We start from the raw sequence: 16306 nt of genomic DNA on the forward strand, positions 1-16306 counted from the left end.
TTCGGCAATGAACTGTTAGGACGTATCCCCAAGGACTGTTTTGACAGTGATAGTGATGACAACACAACACCAGACAGGATCTTTACCCGGCATGGGGGGAACTTCTTGGTGTTCTCTTCCTGCCCTTATGGTAAGGAAGATGTGACCTGTGACTTCAGGAGGGATGAGGTGATTTTCCAAGTCCGTGAGGACTGCCTTCCCCACCTGAAGCCACCAGTCCAAATCAGCACTCTGACCAGGGACTTCTCCACCCAGCTGGAGGAGGCAGCTGAGATAGCAAAACCAGAAGTCTATCTAGGCTTCAGGCAGATGGTTGAAGAGAGAGTCAACCTAGCTGATGCCTGTGAGACTCTGGAGCAGAAGCAAACATTGAAACAAGTTTTCTTGGATTTTCAAGATATCTTTGCGGTGGACTTGGGGGTACACTTTCGCTCACCCCACTTCAGTCAAAGGGGACCCAACTCCAAAAAGACTCAGACGGCTGGTCAAGTCACAAAGGTTTATTTGTCAATCTTCCGCGCAAGGGCATGACTTCAGCGTCCTTGATAGAACGGGGAAGTGAGCTGATAAGCATTAGGTCTGCAGGGTTTATATACATTTTCAAATATCATTGGTTCCAATCTCTAGCACGTGCACAAAAAAGGAGTTTACATAAGCATAGCAGTTAGTCACGTAATCTTCCTTCCCCCATCCCTCCTTCGTGCAGAAGAGTTCCTCGTAAACACACTCCTGGGGTGAGCTGATAAGCCTAAAACTGCACAGTCATTACGCCCTTCTCAGCATCTCAGGGCCCTCATCAGGGAATCCACTTCTGCTTTTCATGACTATCTTGTATCTGTCATGCCAGGCCTTTACCCCCCTCTGCCCTTCCCTTCTTCTTGGAATTTGACATCTGTTAACAAGAAAACAAATTTTACAACACTGCCTTGTCGCACCTAATCTCCCTTTTCTACTCTGGGGCTCTACAGGATTCATCTTGCTACACCATGTGCATGGAGTTACTAATTTTTGTATCCACAATTGGCCCCTTTTGCTCATGTTGAGCAAGATTATATGTCAATCTTATTCAAATCCTCGATTTCCTTCAACCACATTATCTGCAAATGCTCCTTTTCCTGATGAGAGGGGGTATCCTGTACCTTGCGGGCTGTCCTGCTACAGCAATCCATACAACCTCCAATAAGTATTGGAGAACATTGTATGCATAGGCAGCAAACCAGGACTAAGCCTATCACTACCAGTATTGGGGTTAGCAACTTCCAGCCAAGATCTTTCAGTATCTTCATCCACCAACTATCTCTGACCCCCTCCTCATAGTGGATTGTCTCGGCTATTTTATGTAACCTGGATATCCCGGACAACACTCCCTCACTTGTATCGGGAATATACATGCAACATTGGGAACCCAACACGTCCAACACGTACCTATTCTGTAATGCAACTAACCGTATGGCCTTCATCTCATTCATATGTAATATTAGTGAGTATATCAGCTGTTTCACTAATCATGGTCTCCACTGCCCTACTTAGTCTGCGTACCTCTTGGGAGTTCAGGAATATTCCTACAGGGAGTGTCATTGTCTTTACTATGTCAATAAATATATCCAGATCAGTGTCTGATTGGTCAAGCCCTTTCCTCTTCTCTCTCTTATACCTGTGTTTAGCATACATTTCTTTAGGGGTATAAGTCATAGCAGCAGGTATTATCCTTGCAAAATAACATGTTCTGGAAAAGTTCCTGGCAAGCCATAGATAAGCCTTTTATTACAAACATAAGCATACCCTTCAATCTCACCTATACCCCTACTATACCTAGAAAGATCGTATATTATACTACATCCCAAAATAGTTTCTCCTTTCATTCCCTTAAAACAAATATTCTTCCTTGAGTACTCTCTGGTTACCATCAAGGTGGGTGGAGGTAGTTTCCCTACGCTTGCCTGACCTATAAGGTCTCTTGAAGAGTAGGTTACTCCCTGCTGTTTCATTTTATGAACTATACCTGCTGATATGTCTGACCATTTCATTGTAAGGCATCTGGAAGTATTTGGCATATACTTGTCTAGTGAGAGAACCCTCATCCAAAGCAAAATACAACTGTCAACTTCTGGTACCGCAAAAGCATACATAGGTATTCCATCTCCTGCATGGTGGGGAACATGACTGCATATCCAACAATTCGACGCCTTCTGCGTTGTATTCCTTAAGCAAATATATGCATTCCTACTAAACTCTTCATCTACATGACCATCATGCTCATGCCTATCTTTACTATATACATAAGTAATATTGGTATCATTTGGGGAGTTCGCCACAAGAAATATATTCTTAAATTCATACATTGAAGGGTGTTCCAGATACCATAAAAATACACCAAGCCCTGTCACCACCAAAACACCTGCTATACATAAAACAGTCTTTTCCTTCGTTGTACACCCGTATTTGTCCTCCTTCATCCTTCCACTTGGGTGGGCAGACAGAGCTAAATCCTGCAGTTCCATCTCACTTATCATTGCTTCTGCCACCTTACCTGAGTTTATGTTAACACTTGCAGGTTAAGTTCCGTGGCTTGGCTGGGTCCTAACGCCTAGCGTTCTACCCTAGTGAGCAGCCTCTCACTCTTACAGCTTACGTTCCCAACCCTATTTAAAGCTCTAGTGTCTTTGTACCCTAAACGTACAGGGCGCACCAGCGGCCCTTTCACCGATCTGTCCCACGCCTCGTTGTGCCTTGTCCAGGAGGGACGCCGGAGGCCCTTCAAGCAACTGCTTGTTGTCTTCGGCAAGGCTGTGCACTGCTCTGACGGACAAAAGAGTTTGTGTCTCTCTAACAATCAAAGTTCAATTCACAGTCCTTACTCGTTGCCTGGCACATATACTTTCCGTGATCTCAGGTTGTACCTGAGGACATCAGTTGGGAGAGGGGTCTGGGATGATTCCAACAGGCTTTTTTGTACCCCGGTTGATTGCAATGGTTCTATAGCAACAGCTTTCTTCGCATGACTTGCATGGTACCAGTGTGGTTTGCCGTCAACTTTCAGTGCTGTCTGCGTTGTCAGCAACACCTGGTAGGGTCCTTTCCAGCGCGGCTGCAGGCCACTAGTACTGTCAAAGGCTTTAATTACAACCCAGTCCCCAGGTTTCACATCATGGCCTTTCCCAATTGGTGGTACTGGGGCCACATTTTTCACCTGCTTATATATAGAAAGAAGCCTGTTAGTCAATGCAATACAATATTGTTGCAACGCTGGCCAGGTTTGTTCAGACAATCTTTTTGGGTTTACAGGAGTACCAATGCTAGGTGGATGGCCTATTACTATTTCGAATGGGGATAGTCCATGGGTGCGTTTGGGCGCAGTTCTCATGCTCAGCAATGCCAATGGCAAGGCATCGGGCCACTTCAAACCTGTTTCTGTGCACGCCTTTGCCAATTTGTTCTTCAATATCTTATTGGTACCCTCAATAATTTCTGCTGACTGGGGATGGAATACGGCATGGAACCTTTGATCAATCCCCAGTGCTTTGCATACCTTCTCCACCACCTCCCCCGTGAAATGTGGCCCATTGTCTGACCATAAATAGGTAGGGACCGTGTACAGGGGTACCCAATGTTTCAATATGCATTTTGCAGTTGAGGTAGCACTGTTGTCTCAGAGGGGAAAGGCTTCCACCCATCCTGAATAACCACATTTTATTACCAGGCAAAAAGCAAACTTGTTTACAGGTTCCAAATGTATAAAATCCATATACACCACTTCAAAGGGCTGTGTGGGAAGTTTACAGTGTCCTGCTGGGGCCGGCACACCCTTTCCAACATTGTACATTAAACAGATCTCATACTGCTTTGCCCATTGCCTGCAATAGGGACCAATTCTTTTGTTTTCCCAGACAGTTTTTAGCACACTTTCCATTGTTCTAGAGTTTACATGTGTTGGTCCATGTGCCACGCTTACTACAACAGGGAGGTATGCATCTGGTAACATCCACCTCCTTGTGTTCACATTTGCCCATGCCCCACTCTCCAGTTGTCTTATATTTTCATCCGAGTGCCAGGTTTTACTTTCTTCTTCTGTTGCATCTTCCTGGATTCTTACTACCTGCCCCCCCACACCCAATTCCCCTCCTTCAGTTTCACACATATATTGTCCAAGCTCATTATTTACACAATTTTCTGCTGCATATTTTGCTGTCATGTCTGCTAAATTGTTACCCTTGGATACATAATCAAGTACTTTCCGGTAGGCTGTGCATTTTACCACTGCTACCCTTGTGGGTAATGTCAAAGCATCCAGGAGTTCACATATTAATGCTGCATGTTTTACCTTTGTACCTTGCAATGTTAGAAATCCCCTTTTGGCCCAGAGCCTCCCAAAATTGGTTACCTCCCTATGTGTATTAGCTGAATCAGTGTATATGGTTACACATTTTCCCTCACTATGTCTTAGTGCTTTGATTACCACATGCAATTCTACCGCCTGTGCAGATTTCTCTGGTACCTTTCCCATGTCTACTATAGTTTCACCTGTTGTTACTGCGTAACCTGCCACCATGTCCCCTGAATCTAACTTATAGCAAGACCCATCACAAAACAATATACCCTCTCCATCCTCCAGAGGCCTGTCCTGTAAATCAATCCTCCCTTTCGTACTTTCTTCTGTCCTGATCACACAATCATGCATTACTTCATCCCCATTTGCTTGCACTGGTAAAAGAGATGCTGGGTTTAACACATTGCATCGTTCGATCTTGACGTTCCTGCTGAATAGGTACATCTCATACTGTGTCAATCTGGCAGCCGTGAGGTGTTGGGTCTGAGTCCTATTTAATAATACATCTACAGCATGTGGTACTTTAACAATGACATAATTCCCTAAAAGTATTCCTGCGCTTTGCTTGAGTGCCAGGGCTGCCGCTGCCACCGCCCTCATACATGGTGGTAGTCCGCGAGCAACTGCATCTAACCCTGTCGAGAAGTAAGCACAAGGCCTCTGCCTCCCACCCTGCTCTTGGGTCAACAGCGACACAGAACACCCATCTACCTCATCTACAAATAAATAAAACAATTTCCCATAATCAGGTGTTCCCAGAGCTGGTGCGTTACATAGGGCACTTTTCAGTGTGCAAAAGGCCTGCTCCATTTCCACTGTCCAACAAAATGCTCCACCCTCTTTTTCTGTTTTGTGTGCTGTCAATAATGGTTTTGCTGTTACTGAAAACTCAGGTATCCAATGTTTACAATATGACAGTACTCCCAATAATTTCCGCAAATCTTTATATGTCTTGGGATATGGTATAGATTGCACTAATGATATGCGATCAATTGACAATGCTCTTCCCTCTTTTGACAAAACATAGCCCTAGTAGTCAACCTTTTGTTGTACATACTGCATCTTTGCCATGGACACTTTATGATTATGCTTAGCCAAATGGGACAACACCAAAACAGTTGCTTCTCGGCAACCTTCCTGTGACTCTGCACTGATCAATATATCATCCACATACTGAACTAAGGACGTCCCTGTTGGTAGCATGAGTTCATCTAACTGGGCTTTTAATAACTGGCTAAAGATAGCTGGGCTTTCCGTGTAACCCTGCGGGGCTCTTGTAAACCGGTATTGCCTTTGTCTCAAAGTAAAACTAAACAGAAATATTGACTCTGGGGCAATGGGCAAACTAAAAAACGCGTTTTTCAAATCAATTACACTGAACCATTCAGCCGTGCTTGGTATTAGGGTCAAAATACTGGCAATACTAGGCACCACTGGGAATCGTGGCTCCACGATTTTGTTAATCTCTCTTAAATCAATAATAAACCGATAAGGCAGTGTCTCATCCCCTTTCTTGTGAACAGGAAGAACCGGAGTGTTGCAAGGACTATCATTACACTCTTCCACCGCTCCCAGGGTTATCATATCACTCACAATCTTTACCAAGGCTTCTTCTCTCTCCACAGATATCTTATATTGTTTTACTCTGGGGAGTCTAGGATCCTCTTTGAGTTTTATCACAATCGGGTCCACCAATAGTGTTCCTACGTCATTACCATGTGCCGCCCATAGATGCTCTGGAAGTTCCTGCAATTCCACTGGTAGAGGCTGACTGAGTGCCATTACAATGTGGTTACCTGGGTCATTTATGGTCATACGCACTCTGCTTGGAGAACAATAGATGGTTGCGTACAGTGCTTTTAATGCATCAATTCCCAATAGGTTTTCTGTACATTTATCTGTCAGCAACCACCCATTGCTCCATTTCACCCCTTCCACCTCTGCCTCTATCTCCTTACTTACTGGGGTCACTATGGGTTTCCACCAAACCCAATTGATGTTTTACTTGATCCCGATAGTGGCGCTGAGGGGACGGTTTTAATATCTACCGAGCTGTTTGCACCACCAGTATCCACCAAACATTTCACTACAGGATGCTGTCCCAGTCGCACAGATGCATATGGACCTCTCTGATCGACTGGCACAAACAGCGCTCCCCCAGCTCCACATCGGCCCCTTCACAACAGCCCACTAGACGGGTCTTTAAACTTCTCTGGTCTTTCCCCAAATAGCATGCAGTCCTCACCTTCACACTGTTCAAACTGTGCCATTTGCCTAAGCCCCTGATCAAACATGTTTGGCCCTGGTAGGGAGAGGTTTGCTCTTGGTCCTGGTGCCATCCCTTGCTATTGCATGATCTGCCCTGGTCCTCCTCGTGGGACGACCCCTCCCTCGTCCTACACTTGCCAGACACTGGTTTTTCCAGTGACCTGGTTTTTTACAGAAGGCGCAAACATTTTGGGCCAGTCCATCCGGCCGCGAATATGTACTTACCTGCCCTCCGCCCATACCTCGAGCGTTCCATTGTTGGTTTCCATTCTGCTGGTTACCCCTAAACCCTTGGGAGCCCTGCTGTAACTGCTGCATTAATACCCTATTTTTAAGTTCCTTTTCTGCCCGCGTCTTTGTCTGGGTTTTTACTTGTTCACTACGCTCGTAATATCGCGCCATTTGTAGTATATCTGTAGGTGACCTCGACTGCCAAGTAGACTCAGCACTCCTCAAACCTTTCTGAATCAGGGCGTGTAATCCTTCCACGAAACTCCCAGCAAAATATCTCTGCCCTGTTTCAGTCGCTATGTCAGATCCACTGTGAGCTTTGAACGCTGCCTCGAATCTCAGGAAATAAGCTGCAACATCCTCAGCGGGTCCTTGCGTCACTGCGGCTAATTTCTCCATGTTCCTATCTTGGGGTTTTAATATCTCCTCAAGAGCTTTTAATACCCGTAACCCATGCCCTTTTACATTGAGAGATAGGGGTTCTTGGGGTTTCCTGCCATTGTTGTCGTCTTCTGGTTTTCCATATTATTCCTAAATCATGTCTCTGCCTAAAGGGTACCCATATTTCTTCAGGGACCAATGCCATCATGATATTATCCACATCTTCTACTGTATACAGGCCTGGCCTAAATAGTTGCCTCATCTCTTTGTAAAAACCAGCAGGGTCTATTTGTGGGTCAGGTATACTTTTAGTTATTTGCATAAGTTCCATACGGGTTAAGGGAACATATGCATAGGTCTTTACTGGCTCATTATTGGGGTTATTACCTGGAGTGGGCTGACATTCTCGTAGTGGGAAACCTTTCTCGTGCCTATTTCCTTCTTCCTGTGTAGCTGTAGATTTCAGTTCTACAAAGGCTTTCAAGACCTTGTTGAACTGCACCTTTCTTTTGCTTTGCTGGGGCTTAGCGTTCAGATCCACATCCAAACTTACCTCAGCTCCTAAGAAAGTTTCTGTTCCTGTCAAATCATATTTTTCCTCTTGCCCTTCCTGTTCAACCAAGTCTTGAGTGTCGTTAAACAGATGCTGGAGGCATGTTAATTGTTCTGCCCAGTTATGGGTCATTATTTCTTCCCCCGCTTTACTGATGGATTCATTAATTGCGTATTTCTCTATTCTGTCTGCCAAATCCCTGCCTAACGGCTGGGCTTCTACTAACCTCTTCTTCCTGCCAGCTCATTTCTCTATGTTTTCTTTCACTCGTTGATCCTGCCTTCGTTCCCCTAGGTATATTTCTGTCATGATAACTTCCATGTACTCCCACAACTGTTTATTAGTACGGGCTACGTCTATTCCCTTTGTAGCATCACGGTAACTCCCGGGGAGATCTTCACTTACCCCACATTGTCTCCTGTTATAATAATAATCTTCAACTAGAGTTCTAGCTACTTGTTTAAATTCCACAGGCCTTAGTCTTCCCAGCATGTTCTTAACATTGTCTCCTATACTTTCCTTATATATATCATTCGCTATGGTTTAAATTCCACAGGCCTTAGTCTTCCCAGCATGTTCTTAACATTGTCTCCTATCCTTTCCTTATATATATCATTTGCTATGGTCTTCAGCTCCTTTCGCCGTTCCTCACCTATCTGGGTGGCCCTTGTTAAACCTACATCAGTGACATCTGCACCATACTTCATGGGGTACTCACCCTCTTCCATGGCTCTAGTTATTATAGCCGGGACCGAGGCCCACGGGAATAATAAGTCATTTGTAATTATTTCGTCTTCCCATGCTATGTCCTCATAGTTGGGCGCCGGTACGGATGGGTACATACCTCCACTTTCCTTTATCAACATATCTCTATCCATTTGTTCACACTTCTCCTGTATTTCCTTATTGTCTAACTCCCTCGCCTTCTGATTTGCAGACCGCTTCTGACGCTTTCTTTCATTTTTATTCTGTGTATTCTTCCTCCTAATCGCCTCTACCCGCCACAATCTTATAGCCTCAAACTGAGCCGGACGGACTCTTCGTTTTGCCTGTTCTATTTCTACGGTCTCTATAGAGTCCAAGTCAAATGTTCCATGTTCCATCCACTTGTGTTCAAGCAACTCTTTTGTGTATTCTACCCATTGTTTTAGGAACAAATTCGAATTCAACCCATATTTGATCAGCATTTGAAATGCCGGAGTTCCCTCGAGAGGGACATAGTGTAGCTTCGCTATTCCCCTCCCGCGGGAAGTCAAGTTTCCCATGATCCTTAAACCTTAAAAAATCAACATATATGCTACTAATTCCTTTTAATGGCCCGGTCCTTACTTCAACATATTCATTTCATCCATTAATTACCCTTTTCATGAACGATCTACATAACAGATCTCAGACTAATACGTACCATATAACTGATACTCCTTTCTTTAACGGCCTTACCAACCGTATCCCTAAATCACTCACCTTCTGTGGGGTCTTCGCCTCGAAGTCTGCTGGACCCAAAGAGCGGCAGCCTGCTGTCCTGTCATCCGGCGGGGCTGGCGGAGGAAGGGTAACGCGTTGTGCAGTCAATGGTGCTTCTTCATTCATTGGGGCCCCGATACCTTTTACCCCTCCAGCCTCGCCCTGGAAGGCCTCACCCAGTGAAGGGCTGCCACACCTTTGGGTCCCTTCGTGGTCACCAGTAAATGGGGGTACACTTTCGCTCACTCCACTTCCGTCAAATGGGACCCCGCTCCAAAAATACTCAGATGGCTGGTCAAGTTACAAAGGTTTATTTGTCAATCTTCCGCGGAAGGGCATGACTTCAGCATCCTTGAGAGAATGGGGAAGTGAGATGATAAGCATTAGGTCTGCAGGGTTTATATACATTTTCAAATATCATTGGTTACAATCTCTAGCACGTGCACAAAGAAGGAGTATACATAAGCATAGCAGTTAGTCACGTAATCTTCCTTCCCCCCATCCCTCCTTCTTACAGAAGAGTTTCTCGTAAACACACTCCTGGGGTAAGCTGATAAGCCTAAAACTGCACAGTCATTACGCCCTTCTCGGCATCTCAGGGCCCTCATCAGGGAATCCACTTCTGCTGTTCATGACTATCTTGTATCTGTCATGCCAGACCTTTACTACCCTCTGCCCTTCCCTTCTTCTTGGAATTTGACATCTGTTAACAAGAAAACAAATTTTGCAACACTGCCTAGTCGCACCTAATCTCCCTTTTCTACTCTGGGGCTCTACAGGATTCATCTTGCTACACCATGTGCATGGACTTACTAATTTTGGTATCCACAGACTCATATGACTGTGGTCACACCCAAATCCACACAACAACAATTCCCACGGACCCTGGCATGACTCCAGTGTTTGTGAAGCAACATCGCTTGCCTCGCATCAATGGAGTCCCTTACTGAAATAATTAAGAACCTTGAGTCCTGTGGGATAATCCGTCCAGTCCACAACACCTTCAATAATCCCGTGCTGGGGATATAGAAGCCAAACGGCCAGTGGAGACTCTGCGCCGACCTTAGGGAGTTCAACAAACAGGTCCGTACTACCCGATGGCCTCTTCCCTACATTGATCAAGGGCTGGCCCAGATCCAGGGGTCACAGGTATTCACTGCAATACACCTTACCAATGGATACTGGATTGTACCTGTCAGTAGGGAGGACCAATACAAGCTGGCCTTCACCTTTGGGGGGCAGCAGTACACATGGACCAGCACTCCCTTCGGATACATCAACTCCGGCAATAAATTCAACATTTTTCTACATAAGGCCATGCCCGACCTGGGTGAGAGGGGTAACCTGGCCTATGTAGATGATGTTCTCATCAAAAGCTCGACTGTGGAGGAACACATAGCGGACATCTGTTATGTTCTGACACAGTTGAGGGCAGCCACAGCAAATCTTTCCTTTCAAAAGGCACAGTGGTGTAGAACCCGTGTCAAATTCTTGGGCCATGAGATTACTCCTCAGGGTCTCTGTCCCCAGGAAAAGAAAGTGGAAGCACGCCAGAAATTGAAAGACCCCACAGCTCTGCGGGAACTAAGGAGCCTCCTTGGACTGACTAATTACAGCAGAAAGTTCATTGAGAACTACGCAGAGATCACAAGACCCCTGATTCATCTTTGAAGGGGGGGACAAGTGGGAATGGGGTCCAGAACAAGCCGAGGCAGTGAGACAACTCAAAAGAAGCCTCTCACAAGCGCCTTGCCTAGCATACCCTGTCAAAAACAAGGAGTTCTTCTTGGAGAAAGGGTTCTCTAATACATGCTTGACTGCAGTATTATATCAAAAGCATAACAAGGTCAATAAAGTAATCTCCTATGTGAGTAAAACTTTATCCTCTGTGGAGGAAAAATTCAATGATTGTTAGAAGGCATTCCTGGCAACGGTGTGGGCATTGAAGAATTACCGCCTGTTTATCCAGGGGGAAGACATCATAGTGGAGACTCCACACCAGCCTCTGCAATATCTCCAAAGTGACAGAATCCAGGCCGGAAATGTGAGTAATTCCCAAATTACTTCCTGTATTCTGTCAATACAAGGCTTTCCTGTTGAGGTCAGATATGGTCAAAATAAGAAGAGTCCCCTCGCGCAAGGTCTGGCTGACTTGCATGATTGTGCCAGAGAAGACTGTCTTGAGGACGAAAGTCTAAAAATCAAGGACAGCATGGAGGCATACCTCAATTCCCCACACAAAGTCTTTGAAGAAGACAAGTGTGAGGGAATGCCCACTGTCTATGTGGATGGATGCTCCTACCATGTTGACAACAACGGGGAAAAGAAATGGTGGCCGGCGTAGGGAATGCATGGGGGAATGAGACCCCAGAACCCTCCGCTGGGTACAAGATTGGTCCCCGAAATAGACAAGTGGCAGAGTTGATGTCTGTGCATCAAGCCATCCTCACTGCTGTCCAACATCAACTCCTGGAGCACCTGGTTAATTGGAAAACCAGAGGCATGTTATGTGCTAATAACAAACCATTGAAACATGGAAAATTAATTCAAAATATTGATGATCTGGTCACCTCGAATGGAATGACCATCTACTGGAAAAAGATCAAGGATCAATCCAAAGTAGAGGGATCAGACAAAACTGGGAATGACTTAGCTGATCAGCTGGCCAAAACCAGAGCCATCCAAGGGGATCTACTAGAGATCGAGTCCCTGTTGGGGGAAATCCGGGTCTCTGCTATTTCTAGGTCCCAGACAAATGCTCACAATGAACTCTCAACTGCACAATGGAGTAAGGAGACCCCAGATGCCGATTTGAATACGGCTCAAAAAGGGATCCAATAATTGGTAAGTTTTATCAACACATTGAGGACCCTGAGAACTTTCCACTGACGGGTACTGATTACAGTGGGAAAGAGGACCTCAGAGTGTTGATGAAATGTCCAAAAAATGTTCAGAATCCAAGACGATTTGTTGGTAAGGAAATCCCTAGCTGGCCATGATCAGTGGGTGGTTCCTACCTCATTGCGAAGCCTGATGTTAAATCACGCCAATGATGCGGCCACAGTCGGTCATAGGGGGTTTCATACAACACTTGAAATCTTAAGAGAGGTTGCATACTGTCCACATATGGGGCAGGACCTCAACCAATACTTGAAGGGGTGTATTGTGTGTGCATAATTTTAGCCAACATCCCTCACACACACTGCACCTCTCCAAAAGAGGGGGATGACACTGTCTTAGTCAGATTTACAAGTCGATTATATCGGGCCTGTGATTCGCTCCTCTAGGGGGAACAAGTACATGTTGACCGTAACATACTTGTTTACTAAATGGGTGGAATGTCTCCGGGCAAGGCAGAAACAGCAGCTGCCATGATGATCAACCACATCTTTTCACGTTTTGGACTACCCCAAAGGATTAAGTCAGACCGAGGTAGCCACTTCACCAGCGAAGTAATGACAAAGATGTGGGAGATCCTTGGGGTCAAAAGGAAGCTACACATTGCTTACCGGTTAGCCACTAGTGCTGCAGTAGAGAGATACAATAAAACAATTGTGAGCATATTAAAAAAGTTTGTGGCCGATTCTGAGCCAAGTTGGGATATTTGATTAACCCTTGTCCTAATGGCCATCAGATCTACCCCTTCATCTGCAACTAAAATATCACAGTTTGAGCTGATGACTGGACGCAAGATGGTGCTTCCCCAGCATCTGCTCTACAGAACCCAAGAGCAGACATTGATCAATGCCTCCACAACTCATGGGTGTGTTGAAAATATAAGAAAACACCTTCAACATGCTTTTGCCTATGCTCAGCAAAATCTAGAAATATCTACAGACAGTATGAAGACCCACTATGACTTAAAGACTACTAGAAAATAATACAATGTAGTAGACTGGGTCTACTTATACAATTTCCAAAGGAAACAGGCCAAACAGCGCACATGTTTGCCTTCCTGCAGGGGTCCTTTTGAAATTGTAGACAAAATCTCAACAGTCGCCTACAAAATCCGCAACCCCAAAGGTAGTTTGGCAGAGGGGGAAGATAAGTGGGTCCATATTAACCAACTGAAGTGTTGCCATTATAGACACACTCTGCAGCAACTGGAGGAGTCTTCTGGAACCCCAGAGGGATCACTCCAGCTCCCTATAATTCCAACTATAAAATATTCCATATATAGTCAATAACTTACAATAAGAAAAATGTGTCCTGATTTATCAAAATGTATGTGTCCGCCTGTGGTGTTCGAGCTAAAAAACATGGCGCTGGTGCGCAGTGCATTCTGGGGGAACTCAGAGCCATGATGGATATTTATCCATGCCTCAGTGGAAAGCTGCACTTGCTTTGCGAAACAACATGTTTTCAACGTTATTCGCTGATGGGTTTGGAATGCAGGCCTTCTCAGCCAAGGACACGGCGCTGGGAAAGCTAAGATCCGCAGGTGCCGGCTGGTACCTGATAACGAAGTTTGTTTTGGTTTGCTATGCTTGCGCCAAGGTTTTGAGATGAGTTATGGAATTGTTTTCCGGGGCGCTTAGGAGAGGGAAGCGCTCTGCTCCTTGAGGTTACTGTCGGTTGACCCAGCTGGCAATCAACGGTCACCCATCAATGCACAAGCGCATTTGCCAGAAGGTTCGAGAAGGTGCCACCCCTTGTTGAGGAGGGCATATATGCGGAAGCCCTCAACGGTCAGACGGGACATGCACAAAGACCTCAGTCGGAGGGGGGACGCCCTTGTCCGATATACCTGTGGGCTGTTGTGCTCTTGGCCTGGCTGTTGTCGGGGTCTTTCAGCCGCTTCTGGCGAGATGAGGTTTTGTCAAGTTACGCCCATGGTGATGTATTCCTGCTAATTTCCTATGATTTATCTGATTTATGCTTGTATTGTATATATGCCTAACTATGAATAAATAGCCGTATAAGTGCTACTTACTCTCTAAGCGTGCATGTGGTTGTAAGTCATTGCGTTGTCTACCTGCGTTCAAAGTATTGGCTCTGCGGCTGCGCTGGTGATAAATTACTGTCCGTGCACTATTGGCGAGCAATACATGTTTTGGCTCTGCGGCTGTACTGGTGATAAATTACTGTCCGTGCATTTGGAGAGCAATACACCGCCCCACTACATTAATAGTGGTGGGGAAATGTCTGCAAATATGCTTTTGCTTTGTCATCCTAGAATTAGAAACCATGGAGATTAAGACGAATGGAGGACCACCCAGGGACCAGGAGCAAAGATCCAAGGGCCCCGGAGTATCGCTCAATACTCATATCAGGACTGGGCGAGGAGAAGCGGTCGATCCATCCCTGATGGAAGAAAAGATGATGAACTTTGCCATTTTAGAAAAAAAAGAAAAGAGACTGACATCCCAGTCTTGATGGTCGATCAACGCCAAATCGCAAGGGGGGGCTTGTGGGATGTTCTAACCCATTAGTCTATGCCCTGCAACATCATTGTGCGCTGCTTGCATCAGAAACAACAGGATGGCTGCCAAAAATATCTATGCGCTAAAAATCACAGGGAAGTGCACCGGGAAACCTGAAAAATAGGCCGCCAATCCATTTTGCTTATGTCAGTGGTAACACAGGAGACCGCTACCAAAACCTATCATTGGGCTACTCAGTGAGTAAAATTAAACTACTTGAAAAAGCAGTGCTGCATTGCAAGGGAAACCCAGAACTGCTTTAAAGATCTGTTTTTCCTTGGCTGTTAAATTTGCAAAATAATGATTCTCAAACAGCAGAGAAGATCCAACATCCTTGTTGGGTATTAAACATCACTTTATTTAAGGAATCCACCTAAGCACAATGACAGCAGGAGCACATTTAATCAGAAGAAAATCGAGATTCAAAGGTGCTTGCATGGGAAAAATATGTCAGAAATGGGTGCAGTACCGAGGCCCTCCTGTGTCAGAAGCTGGCATTTACCAATACTGTCATTTAAACCTGTACATTAAAATCAAAGTATGGAAAATAAGAGACTTCCCATCAAAAGCAATATAGGGATACAATTCAATCTCTATGTTTTAAAAAGGCTGGATTTAAGAGTTTTGTGGTTATATTTGTTAAAAATGTCAATTGCATTTTAGAAAAAGACTATTTTAAACAGTGTTTTAAAAGTGAGTTAAAGCCAGCCACACTGGGCTTCAAAGGCATTCCACAGCTTCTCCCAAACAAAGGAATCTTCCCCCTGCTCTCTGCTGAGGAACTAGCAGGGCATTTTGAAAGGAGTGGGAGGGGATTTTGGCCTGTTGCTCTGAGTAGAGACAAAAGGCTCCCTTGACTGAAAGGAAATACAAATTCGGGTTTCAACAGAAACCAGCTGCTGGCAGGAAGAGGCTCATAGAAAACTGTGCCAGACTACTCTGGAATTTGTGTGATGTTCAGAGACTGAACCACAAAAATGTAGATATTGTAGCAATTGTGATAATGTTAGGAATATGAAAATGTACAGGAGTATGCCCAGATGTTATTCGCATGTATGTGGAAAAATATGTACAGATCTGACATTGGGTAACCAACTAAAAGCGCGAAAAACTGTCAATTGTGAACGAAAACTCTTAAGAAGATGGGACTTGGACAGATACGTGCTTTATTTAATTTGGGATGTAAATATAATAAACAAAGCGTCATCATGACACATCATGACACACTGGTTTATTTCTCAAATCAGGAGAGAGGGAATACTTTGACTAATCAGTTTCCTAGAGGGTGGGCTTAGTATAATCAGCCTACCCACCCCTTTGGGAAATACATAAATAGGGACTGTTGAGGACCTACACACACACACACACACGTTCACCCATCAACTGATTTACTGGCGAAGCGCTCTGCAGGAGAATCCAGATCCAGACTCCAGAACCCTGAAAGCAGAAGGCCCAATCCAAAGCTGAACCCTTCTCAGCTGGCATTTAAAATCGTGCAACCTGATTTTAACCCCAAACTTCCAAGGGGGACACAAGTTCAACAGCCAGGCTGTGCTATTTCTGGTTCTTGCCTAGAACTCTTGCTAGAACCCAGAAATCCAAACCAGTAGAGCAAAGCTGTAACCCAGAACCAACCCGTCAGATCCAGTCCAAGAGGCC

Source organism: Ambystoma mexicanum, chromosome 11 (assembly GCF_040938575.1).
Source record: "Ambystoma mexicanum isolate Mex_15411 chromosome 11, UKY_AmexF1_1, whole genome shotgun sequence".
Classification (NCBI taxonomy): domain Eukaryota; kingdom Metazoa; phylum Chordata; class Amphibia; order Caudata; family Ambystomatidae; genus Ambystoma; species Ambystoma mexicanum.